General features: G+C 36.4%; 1 protein-coding gene across 10 annotated transcripts in view; it reads left to right on the top strand.

Moving 5' to 3' along the window:
• CDON (cell adhesion associated, oncogene regulated) overlaps nucleotides 1-12,370 on the top strand; it is a 148,066-nt gene that overhangs the window by 78,231 nt on the left and 57,465 nt on the right. The window contains exon 1 of one of the 10 annotated variants that reach the window (XM_036220442.1): nucleotides 9,235-10,426. The exons of the other annotated variants lie outside the window; for them this stretch is intronic. The gene's annotated coding sequence lies outside the window, so the exon portion shown is untranslated. Of the gene's footprint in view, nucleotides 1-9,234; nucleotides 10,427-12,370 lie in introns of those variants that run through there. 10 annotated transcript variants of the gene reach the window in all.

The raw sequence follows: 12,370 nt of genomic DNA, 5'->3' as shown, positions 1-12,370 counted from the left end.
GATACCTAGTTTTGAAATTAGTGTTGCTGTATTCTTCATGAGCAATGTTTTTTTTTTTTTTTTAAGATATTGAGTTTTCATGAGAAGACCTATCATTTCCATTGTCTTAATGTGCTTTTAACAGTGTTTTTAGGATTCTGTGAGTACCTTACAGATAATTTGACTGTAAAATAGGGGTGACGCTTTCACAAAACAAGAAAGTTCGCTAGGGAAATTTCTCCAATTTCTGTGCCTGAATATAAAGGTGCCTCCTCTCCAAGTTCTTACAATGAAATTGTAAACTAGTCACCTATTTTTTTTCTTTTCAACTAGGTTTTTTTTTTTGCTTGCAGACTTACATGCTGAACTATATGCTTTTGACTTCATTTTTAGAACTGAAATTTTGTTGATTTTGGATACCTTTGCTGCTCCCCTCCCCCCGCCCCCTGCTTCATTAGTGCCGTCATTTTGGGAGTCTGCCAAAGATGAGGCAAAACCTAGGGTGAGAGGTGCATACAAGCTTTTAAGTATTTTTTATCCCCCCTTCATTTAAACACAGCACTTGTACAGTGCGTTTAAATGTACAAGAATTCTAAGGTTGGAAGAAATTGTAGAGTTTCTTCCCTCTTGCAGACAGAATGTAAGCCATACTAAGTTAGTAAATGTTTTAGATGACATTCTCTAGGACAAAGAATTTAGACTACCAACTATTAAACTTAAAAAATACATTTAATTTTAAATATATATTAAATATCTTACAATATTTTTAAACATATTTTTTTTAAAAATTAGAATCCCTGTCACTTTCTGAAACTTTTTTATACCTCAAAAAATGGTTAAAATTTATTGTATATATATAATATATAATCCAAGAGTTAAAGATGTCAAAAACTTACAAAATAACATCAAGGTCTCTATTTTCTTATTTTACTTTCTCTTCTCATCCATCTTTTTTTCCCACAGCTACAATCAATATAAGTTCTCAATACATTTCTATTTTATAAGGCATGAGAAACTGCTTTTTGTGTTATTAGGCTAAAGAGTCCAACTCCACTCATAATGTCTCAGAAAGAAGAGATGTTGGAGAATTAAGGGGGGAAAAAATCCCACCCACAGTATTCTTATAATTCTAAAACCCAAATTAATCATATGACATTATGTGAAAAATAAAGTTACAACTCTCTTCTAAATCTCACCCCAAAACAAAACAAAATCCTTTCATGCTGAATATAGAAGCCAGTGATGACAAGCCCTTAAGGAGAGTCTGGCTACAAGGGTATATAGATGTATCAGCTTATAAAAATGGATTCTGCAAAATCATGGTTAGTGGTGTGTGCATAGGAAATATGAGTATCGTGTAATAGGAAAAATTAAGAAATCTGTCAGGACTTAATATATCTAAATGAGAATTGTGTCTTTCAAGAAGACTGTCACCTTGGGAAGCTGTATGGTTAATTTAACATTGCTGTTATTGTGCTAGAAAGTTTGGAGTTCTTTTGGGATTATCTTTACTGGTTATGGGACTTTAAAAAAACTCTGGTGTTCTCGATTTTTTCAAAACAGTCATTAATGAATAATGAATAACGGAGTTAAGACTGTGGGGTTAAAAATCAGAAGATGATTTTTTATGCCTGGTTTATACATCGACACTGAAAATAATTAACAAAGGATTTTCAGAGAAGTTTTCCACAGAGGAACATCAGTGGAATAATGAACCTCTTCTAGATTGAGTCTATTTGCTGCTGTAGTTTTTCCATAGTGCAGCGGTCCCCAACCTTTTTGGCACCAGGGATGGGTGCTCCTATGAGAATCTAATGCCTGATGATCTGAGGTGGAGCTGAGGCGGTGATGCTAGGTGCTGGGAAGCAGCTGTAAATGCAGATGAAGCTTTCTTTGTTCTCCTGCTGCTCACCTCCTGTTGTGCGGCCTGGTTCCACAGGCCACGGACCAGTATCAGTCTGCAGCCCAGGAGCTGGGGACCCCTGCCATAGCGTATGTATGTATGTATTGTGTATATACGTGTGTGTGTCTCCTGGATCAGTGTGTCCTTGGATTATTATTATTTTTGTGGCCATCCTATTTACTGTGGTCCAGTGTAACGTTATAACACAGCAGCTGTCGTTTTGTACATATGCCTCCCAGCAGAATCGTTCCAGCTAGCTTTGCTTCATTTCTGAGAGACAGGCTGGACCTGAGGCTGTAACTGCTTCTCAGGCTCTCCCAATTAGACTAAAACTTCATGCTATGTTGTGCTGTGTTTACATAGGTATCGTGATCTTAATTGATTTGTTTTTCTGTTTTCTAGTTCATCAGGACGTTGTATCTTTGTCATTTCTTTGATTTTAACTGCCTATCACAGTTTTCTGGGGTGCAAATTTTCTTCATGCAAGCTAATGTGTGTTAAACTATCTTTAAACTTATCAGTCCATTTGTGGTGATTATGTATTGACAATATAATAATCTGTGATTGATTTATATGTCAACTAATGAATGTGCTTAGACTCCCATTATCAATGCCTGGCCACTCTCCCATGGTGCTACAGCGGCCTCAAAGCTGTGTCTGACCTAATCACTAGTTTGAGCAAAGCAGGGGCTCTTAGGAAATCTTGACTCTTTCAGTTATTTTATGCAGCCAAGTTTAAAGATGGAATAAGATACTTGGAAACTAGTATTATGTTCTAGGTCTCTAGGAAACTTACAGCTTAGCAGGTAGCATAATATAAAAGTCATTGTGATGGGTGGCGGGAGGGGGTCCCGGACAACCAACATTGATTCAAGTTTATTTGCAGCAGAGACTTTTTCTTAGATTTCTAATTTTTTCTTACTTTGGTTTCTCCTAAATATTTGACTGTATACATTAGAATATATTACATAAAAATGAGTTTCTCCTAGAGATTTTATTTCCTTTTTCTTAAAATGAAATCTAAACCAAACCTCATGAGGGTGAGTCTTTTCTAACTGCCAGGGAAAATGTGTTTCATTTGGTAAGGTCTAAGCAAAGCACAGGACTTATTAACAACTCTATTAATTTTATTACCTAACACCTATCTAGAGCTCTTTTTCAAAAATTCCTCCTTTTCATTCTCCATAAAAGAAGATAAAATTATCTATAGTTTAAGTTTAGCCAAATGTGTATCTGGATCTTTATATGTCCAAGTTTAGTTATTTCTTAGCAAACAAAAAATTACTTTGAGCATTTGTTTTGTGGTTACCATAACTCTGTTATTTTTTCCCATGAAACCAATTCCAATGACAAACTGGAAAATCTATTGAGTGTTGGATTTGTGGCAAGTGTTGACTCTATGCTGCTTGCAAAGTAATCCCCTTGAAACTTGCTGTATTTTGTCTTTTTAATAATTGCTCCCAAATCACTTTTCAGAATTGCACTGTTAGTGTGTAGCCGTGCTTTTAAATATTTGTAATGCTCCTGTAGGACTCCCTGTAGATGCCAGAATTATCTCATCTCCACAATTCTTGATTTCCTGTGCTCTAGAAGCAAGAGGAAGTAGTCTCCCTGAAAGAGAGTGGAACAGGACCACTTGACTTTTTTGTTAAACATATAAATACTGTGAATTGAACCTAGCTCCGCTCTAGCCCAGGCCCCTTCCCTTTTGGTGCGTAATTAGGAACACATTGACTCCTATTGCAGCTGGCAGCCCCTCACCGTTGCCTTTTTCTGCTTGTGACCCTAGATCTCAGTGACCTTTCCTGGGGTTAGTCCTGGGCCCTTTTCATTGTGCTGGAGCTGAAGTGGCTCATGTGGAGTTGATTATTTCTCTGCTCATTTGGCCTTTTTTGGTGCCATAACTCCCAGTCACTTCCATTTTCTTCTCTACTTTTGACGCTCCACAGTAAAGCGAAGTGCTTTTGCAGACAGCAGGATCAGTTTGTATGCTTGGCTGACCCGATTGAGACTCCAGAGTGGGGGAAGGGCCTTGAAGTCTGTAGTTGTCAATGTTTTTTAAGAAGTTTTTAAAGGAGTTGTCAGCGTTTTTTATGAAGTGAGTACTGTGAAGAGCTGCATTTCATACTTGGTCTGAATTCTGATAAGAAGAAAGTACTCCAGGTTGTTGACGTGGACCTGGGCGTTTGATGTCCTGCAGCTCTACTTCTGTTAGATTTATATGTTCTTCTTCCTGCCTCCCAGCTATGTGGCAGGTCAGAGAATGCATCACTGTCAGTTGCACATGACTGCTTTAAGGGATTCTTTAGTTTCTGAAAGAACCAGGAATATCACTCCCGACCCCCAGATTATCATGCTAACTTTCAGATGGTATATTTGTTGCAGCTGGATTTATGATAGCGCTTTCTTTGCTTCTCCTTTCCTCACCCTCCTCCTGCTCCTACCCACTCCTCCAGTGGAATCACTGAAGGATGGATGCCAGCTGTTCCTCTCATTTTTCAAGACCCCATGTGGACAGCTTGAAGACTGTCACTGATCAAAGGCTTTACTGATCATGAAGGAGTCAACAGTTAAGGAATGTGTCTGATTACCCTAAACCGTAGTACCTTTGAAAGATATATGAGTGTGAAATTCAATGACATTTTAAACTCTTTAAAAAATTCTGAGTGTTTGATTCCATCTCTCCATCTCTGGAATACCTTTTTTTTTTTTTTTTTTTAAATCTTTTCTTTTTGTGTTTAATTTTTTAAAAAATTGTTTAGTAGTATTGACAATAGGAATTATTTGAGTGAGGAATCGCTGCCCCTTCAATTGTGTTTTTTTAGGAGTCAGCCTGAGGCACCCTTGTCAATAGGGAATGTCGGTCCCATCCGTCCGCTGTTGCCTCCCTGTTGTATTCTGTTCCAGTATAAGATTGCTAAACAGTTTCACAGAAAAATAAATCAACTAAGCAGTAAAAATAAATTTGTATAGGCGATAAACAATATTTTGAAAGTAAGTAAATGCAGTTTGTTCTTAAATATATTGCAGTGAATTTATTGTGCTTAGCAAAAGAGAAAGAAGACTTGAGCGTGGTGGTTGCTGACAGAGGGCTGGTAAGGAAGTCCTTGGAAGGTGGTAGAGAGGCAGGAAATTAACTTTCAGACAGAGTCCTTTTAAGGCACGTAATTACCTTGCATTCACATTGCTCATAAAAAACAAATTTACAGTACATCAAAATAAAGGCAAAACATGAGAGTGCTCTACAACAGTTGTCCCCAACCTTTTTGGCACCAGGGACCGGTGATCCTCAGAATCTAATGCCTGAGGCAGTGATGCTAGTGCTTGGGAGTGGCTGCAAGCACGAGGAAGCTTCCCTTGTCAGCCATGCAGCTTGATTCCTAACAGGCCGTCGACTGGTACCAGCCCCAGGTCCAGGGGTTGGGAACCCCCACTCTACAACCGATGAAAATGGCGCACACTCACCCTAGACAGAAGATTAAATACTCACTGTCCTCCCACTCACTTGGCATCTCTACACAAAGCAGTGTGTTTGGGGTTCATTCAAGTATAGTATGCTATTCAAATTCTTCATGTGCTATTTTCTGATTAAAAACTGTAGTGTCATGTAAACTGGTGAGAATATCTTTGCCTGAAGCTGTAATATTCATGCACTACTTTTTAGTTTCTGATTGAAGTTGTTATACTGAATAAAAAGAAGCCATCCAAAAAGAGGAATCACTTTGCAGAAGCCCTTATGGCAAAAGGTTTAGTCATTCTGTGTTTGAATGTTGTCTTCCCTCACCTGACTATAAGCCTCAGGAAGGCAGATGTCCTGTCTGATTTATTCGTGGCCGAGTTCCCAGGAAAGCACAGTGCCTGACACGTGTTAGGCATGCACTAAGTACAGTTTGTGGAATAAAGGATGACTTCCTCTGCTTTGAACTCTTTTAATACTTATTACCCTCTCATTGCATTTATGACACCTATTTTTAATTCCGAAGTTAATTACGTTCATGCTTTCATTCCTCGGGCCACAGTCCCTTGAGTTCAGGAATTATGGCTTCCGCATCTTCCTTACCTTTGTGCCCATCATAGCATCTTGCCCAGTGTTAATGCCCCATGTTTGAAATTAATCGATTGAATGAATATTTCCTAGAAAAAAGTAGGTTTATTGGAGAAGTCTTTAGGAAACGATGTTAACTTCTTAGCTGAAGGATTCAAAAATTCATATGAAGAAAATTTTGACAGGAGCTTTAAAGTTAAATGTGATTAAAGTTAAGGTAGTTCAGTGGGTTAAAGAAGTGTATTGTATTTTGATTTCCCTAATTGAAGTTATACTAAATCAGTACTTAATCAAAAATTTTTAAGTAGATAGATATGCTTTATTTTTTCTTTAGTTACTACAGAAAACTCATATTTTTTTTTTCAACAGCTGAGAAATAGCATGTCTTGAAATAGATTGGGTTCAAGGTAAGAATTAGGTTTTTTTTTTTTTTTTTTTGGAAGGAAATTACTGTTTCATGTAGAGTACAATGCCTTTTTAAAAAAAAAAAAAACTTAAGAGAATTTTCTATTTTGAAGAAAAATGGTAACCCCAAAGCCAAGTTTTTGTTCACAAAGTAATCACAGTTATTCCTTAAGCCTAAAAAAAAAAAAAAAAAAGGTTAAGAAAGTGTGATATAGGGTTTAAGGAGGGGATAATTCAGAGGGACAATTTTGATTATCTTTGCTAAAGCAAAGGCATTACTTCAAAAACAAAGGAATCAAATCTAGAAATTCAGGAAAGACTTTTCCCAAAGGATTATTCTGGCAGCATGTTGAAAAGGGGTTATAAAAGCATTAAGTTCACCACCTGAACAATAAGTTAAGTAAATGCTAGAGAAGTATTTCCTCTCTTATTACCTTTAGCTTCCCTTTGCCAACAGAAATGCCCCTGAGCCTGGGATGGCATAAAAGTACAGTTTGTTATTTATAAGACAAATTGCCTTTTGTGTAAATGTGAAGGGAAGGTTTAAAGAAAGCCCTTTAATTTACAAAATGCCAGCTATTCTTGAGGAACTTCAAGCAGGACTCATGGCCTGTGAAAGTGGGGGAGCCCTCCAAAGAGTTTTACAGTGTGGAGGAAAGAGTTGTGGGTGATTTGTAGGTTTAAAAGGGAGCTATACTTAGTTGTTCTATTTTGTTTCTATTCTTTTATACGGTAGTCTTTTTCCTGGAGAGACTGTGTTACCAGTTACATTCTTGGGCACAAAGTGATCACTAAGCATCTCAGACACTTAAATCAGCCACTCAGAACTGCAGTGAAAATAATAGAATTATGTTGACTCTCAACTTCCTCTGAAGATACGAAAGAGGTAGAAGAACTTCCTCATGGTTATGTTAGTTTCTTCTGAGACCAGCGAGTTGGATAAGCTTTAACAGTTCTGTTTTTTCACACAGGGAATCAGGTCTTCACCAAAGTCCAACAGTAAGGCAAGATGGAACCAATTGGAATCCAACCCCATGAGTTATTTTACTACTTCCAGTAGTTTAGGGAAGTAGAAGTATATATGTGCTTTGTGGACAAGAAAAGCATTAGGGAAGGGAAAATAAAATTTTGAAACGAATGGCAATTACTATTTTGAATGCCGGCAAATATTGCCAAAAAATGTCTGAAGCAGTTTTTGCATACAAATTTTCTTTTTTAGAGAAATACATGTTATAAATGAAAAACACACAGTATAACAGTGACATCCTACCTTACAAGAAGTTTTGGGTAAAAACCAGATTTTTATATCCATAGTATTTTTTGCAATTACATGTTCAGATTGACAAGGTTTGATAAATATCACCTCAATTGTCCATTCTTTCATTCTTTTTGCAGTTACTTTTATGTAAATTTAGAATATTGTTAGAAAAATCCTTGATAGGTGAAGCGACTGTTGATTTATGCCCTATCAAATATTTAATTAATTGCTCAAATTCCTGTTTTATATCTATACTTCGCTTAGCACAGTGAAAGGATCTAAACCATATGTCAGTGAGTGAAAGTCGTCCCACACTGTGCTCGTGGTGGTGGTTGGGGATAGGGTTGTATAATTGCCATCTTTTTGGAAAACAATTTGACAGTATATTTAGATTCTTAAAAATGTTTGTACTTCTTGACCCAATAACTCCACTTTAAAAAAATCTATCCTAAAAAAAAAAAATCTATCCCAAAGACATAATTAGAGTGGTTAAAGATTTATGGATAAAGATATACATAGCAGTATTATCTGAAAAAAGAAAAGTATGCATACACACACACACACACACATTTATTAAAAAAAAAATAGCCTAATCAAAAGAGAATGGCTAAGTAAATTAAAGTACATCCATTCAATAAGTATTTATAGCTGCTACAAATTATGAATAATTTTGGTAAGTAAAAATGATCCTTAGATAAATGAATAAAGCATAATTAAAAACTTGCATATATGTTATGATCTCAGTTATGTAAATATACACATGTCTGGAACGGATTAGGAAGAAGCGCATCAAAATATTGATGTGTTATCTTTAGGTGGTGGGATTGTCATGTTTACTTTCTTTTTGCATTTATGTATTCCACATTTTTATATTTATGTATTCCACATTTTCTAGGCTGAATATTTTTTTGTCAGTACTTGACCAAACCTCTTGTTAACAATTTTCTACTTTTAAAAGTAACATTCATTGTAGAATATGTGAAAAAAACCTTGACTATATCGTTTAAAATATCGGCTAGCATTATGTTAACCATATTGGGTGCTTTAAAGAAAGTTCTAAGTGAGAAAAACACTGAAGTCTAAATAACGACAGTGTAATTTAAACCAGAATTCTATCCCATCTGACATGATTTAAATGAGAATTCTGTTTTTAATTTTTGCATGAGAATATTTGAACAATTTATGTGCTAGAACAGGGGTCCGTCAGCCTTTGGCAAGCAATGTGCCTAAGGGGTGAGCTATGGAGTGGGCTGGTGTCCTCTAACCATGGACTTGGTCTTTGCTGGCCACTGGTTCCAGATCAGAAAAGAGGATAAGATGAGGTTGGGATAACAACTTTCATGCAGAAGAAATTATGGCTTGTCTCCTTTGACAAAGCAGTGTAAGAAGGGCGACATACAGTACAGGTTTGGGCCACAGATCTGTGCGTAAGAAATCAGCAAGAATCTTGTTCAGTTCTGGTAGAACTTGGCCAAACAAACCATTCATTTGCTAGAACAATGCAGGACATATATACTTATATATATGTAAATTATAAATATATAAAATGTACACAACTTAATCCCCCATTTCAATAAACAGAGCTATTATATATACATTTTATATAATTTATATGTAGGTGTTAAAAATATGTATGTTAAAATATGTGTTTTCCAACAACTTATTCAAATAGCATTAACACTAATCCTGAGTTTCCTTTTTTGACAAAGATAGTACTTTTAAAAATGACATAGCATTGAACAATTTTCCAGTAGTGCTACTGGATGTACCCTGATTTATACATTGCCTAACCTTCCTTGTGGTCAATGATGTTTATTTGGGAGGTTGGACCTGGGCTGCTAGTGGTGGTGGTTAAATATAATTTCAAGCTGCCTGATCCATATAGCAATAAAACCCAGGGCTTTGCTCATTATCATAGTTCTCTAAGAAACTGAGCAAACTTGCCATAGATAAATATAAATCAAGTCAGTAAATATTTAGTAATTGACTGTTATGGTCATAAGTTTTTTCCAACCTTCGAAATAAACTGACAGCATGTTATGAATAACCCAATAGAAAGATAGAATTAATAAAGGATATTTGTGTGTGTTAATACTTAGGTAGCAATAATGAGCTGTGAAATTTTAAAGGACAACTGTAAAGTAACTAAATAGATGTGCTAAGGTTAAAGTTGACTCAGGAATTTGTTTCACTGCTTTTCAATAAATAAATAGTGAGGAAAGATTTGGCAAAAGGAAGAAACTCTTCCTTGTCCTCATTCTCTCAGGAAAGTGGCTCCTGTTAACAAGTTATTTGAATGTTTACTTTGCTTTGACTGCTTAGTGGTGGTGTGTCAGTTCTTACCCTTGAACCAAGTGAGAATTCAAATAAACTAAAAAAAGTTTTCACACAGCTGGCCCCTTCCTCCAATGAGTGGTACCAAAATATCCTCTCCCATTTTTTAAAAAGAGGTCAGCAAGAAAAAAAGGCAGCCCATGAACTGATAGTCTGTGATCAAGATAAAGTTGAATTTGCTACTTGTAGAAAATTTGGAGTACCTGGCATAGAGAAGTAAGCAGATCCAAGGAGATATTAATTGCCTTATTCAGAGCCATACATAGGTGCTTTACTTTCTATTACTATCCAGTTTTATCAGTGGTTAAATGAACCTTTCTCTACATAAATGAATATGCATATATACTCTCCTTTCTGAAATGTTATTAATATAGCTTTGTCATTCCATTTTGTTGCATTCCGTAGTCACTGATTCGATGTCCAGCGCTGGCCAAGCAGGAATGTGGGGAAAATTTGCAGGCATAATGAACACTCTGGAAACTAGCATAGAGCCTGGCATAAAGTAGGCACTTATATTTTTTGATTTTAAAAATTATACGTACAAATGAATCAATGAAGGCATAAAAACCACGGTTAGGTTACATTGAATGCAGATGAGATGACAGTTCTTATTAAATACTACTCTTAAGGTATTTCTAGGAATTGGTTTAAATTAAGGTCTTCCTTTTGTGTTAAGAAACATCTATTGGGTACCTATTTTCTGCTAGGTGTTAGAATTTACATAGTTGAATATGATGTCACTCTTGCCTTCAGCGAGGACAGAGTTATGTAACCAGGTAAATTGCAGAACAGAGTGATGAATAAAGTGGCGATGGGTGTCCAAGGTATAGAGGGAGCACAGAGGAGGAAGAACGAACCATGTCTAGAGAATGGGATGGGCATGAATTTCACTTACTCATCTTGTTTATCATCCATTTCTCCCACTAGAATGTAAGGTATACGTTTTTTTCTTTTACTTATTTTTACATATGTGTGTTTGTAATTGCCCTATCCACAGCTCCTAGAATAGCACCTAGCATATAATATGCATTAAGTAAATATTTGTTGTATGAATGAATGATTTTCCTTCCAAAAGGAATTTACCAATTATATGTCCACTAACAATATATCAGTGATTTTTACGCACATCCTTACCACTGCTGGGTTTTGTGAAACATTTTTAGCCTTGCTAAATTGCTATACTATCTATATTAAAACAAAACAAAACACAAAAACAAACCTTCCCTTGACTACAATTCATCTCCAGCAGTTCTCCCTATTTTTCTGCTGCCGTTGCATAGCAAAATTCTTGAGTTTTCTGGGCCTGCTTTCTTCGTTTTCTCCCTTCCGCATTCTATTGTGAACCCACCATTAGTCTTTCATACCTTCTCCATTGAAGCCACTCTTGTCCATATCACCACTGATCTCCATTATGCCTTTCTCATGGCATCTCATCCTACTCTACTTCCCAGCAGTGTTTGAGAGAGTTAATGACCTCTAGAAATCTTCTCCACTTTTGTCCCTGGACTCAATGTGCCCCTGGATTTCTTCCGTTTTCATCAATGACTTCTTAGACTCCATTGCTCCTTCCTTCTCCCGTATTCAGTCTCCAAAGGTTGCAGTGTCTTAAGGATCCTACCGGGTCTCTCTTCTCCTCTCTCGTTTTCCTTAGAGAGCTCATGCAATATCATCATGGCTTTAGTTGATTTGGCATCTGCATTTTCAGCTCTGACTTTGACCCATAGCTTCAGACTCCCATATGCAATGGTTGATGCCGCAGTAGTACTTGGATGCCTAATGAATACCTCAGAATTACTTGGCTAAAACAGCACTATTGACTAACACTCTCTTTAATGTCTTCCTCTCTCCAGGCTTTCCCATTTCAGTAAACAGAGCTATTATTTATTGTTACACCGAAAACTAAGTTATCCTTTATACATCTTATCTCACAATCTACATCCAAGCTTTCAGCAAATTTTGTTGGTTCAAGCTTCAGAATATGTTCTGAATCCAATTACTTTTTACCACCTCCTAAAGTTGTCTCACTGGTCTAACCCACCATGTGCTCCTCTCTCTCCTGAGTGATTACGTTCCCTCTACTTGGTCTCTCTCTTCCATTCCTGGGTGGTTGTCCCCACCAGCCAGCGATCTTTTTTAAAGCGTGAGAGTCCATCATGCCCGTCTCTAAGTCTTCTGAGGACTTGCTGTTGCACTGAGAATAAATTCAAAAAATCTTATTTAAAATTTATTTTTCAATTGCAGTTGACATACAATGTTCTATTAGTTTTAGATGTACAACATAGCAATTAGATATTTATATACTTTATGAAGTGATCACCCCGTTAAGTCTAGTACCCATCTGACACCAAGCATAGTTATTAGGATATTATTGATTATATTCCCTGTGCTTACTTTACATCCTCACAACTGTTTTTATAACGAGCAATTTGAACTTCTTAATCCCTTT

This window comes from Rousettus aegyptiacus, unplaced genomic scaffold, assembly GCF_014176215.1.
Source record: "Rousettus aegyptiacus isolate mRouAeg1 unplaced genomic scaffold, mRouAeg1.p scaffold_m13_p_5, whole genome shotgun sequence".
NCBI classification, from domain to species: domain Eukaryota; kingdom Metazoa; phylum Chordata; class Mammalia; order Chiroptera; family Pteropodidae; genus Rousettus; species Rousettus aegyptiacus.
The sequence above is the reverse complement of the archived record's forward strand: the minus strand, read 5'-3'. Positions and strand labels throughout refer to the sequence as shown.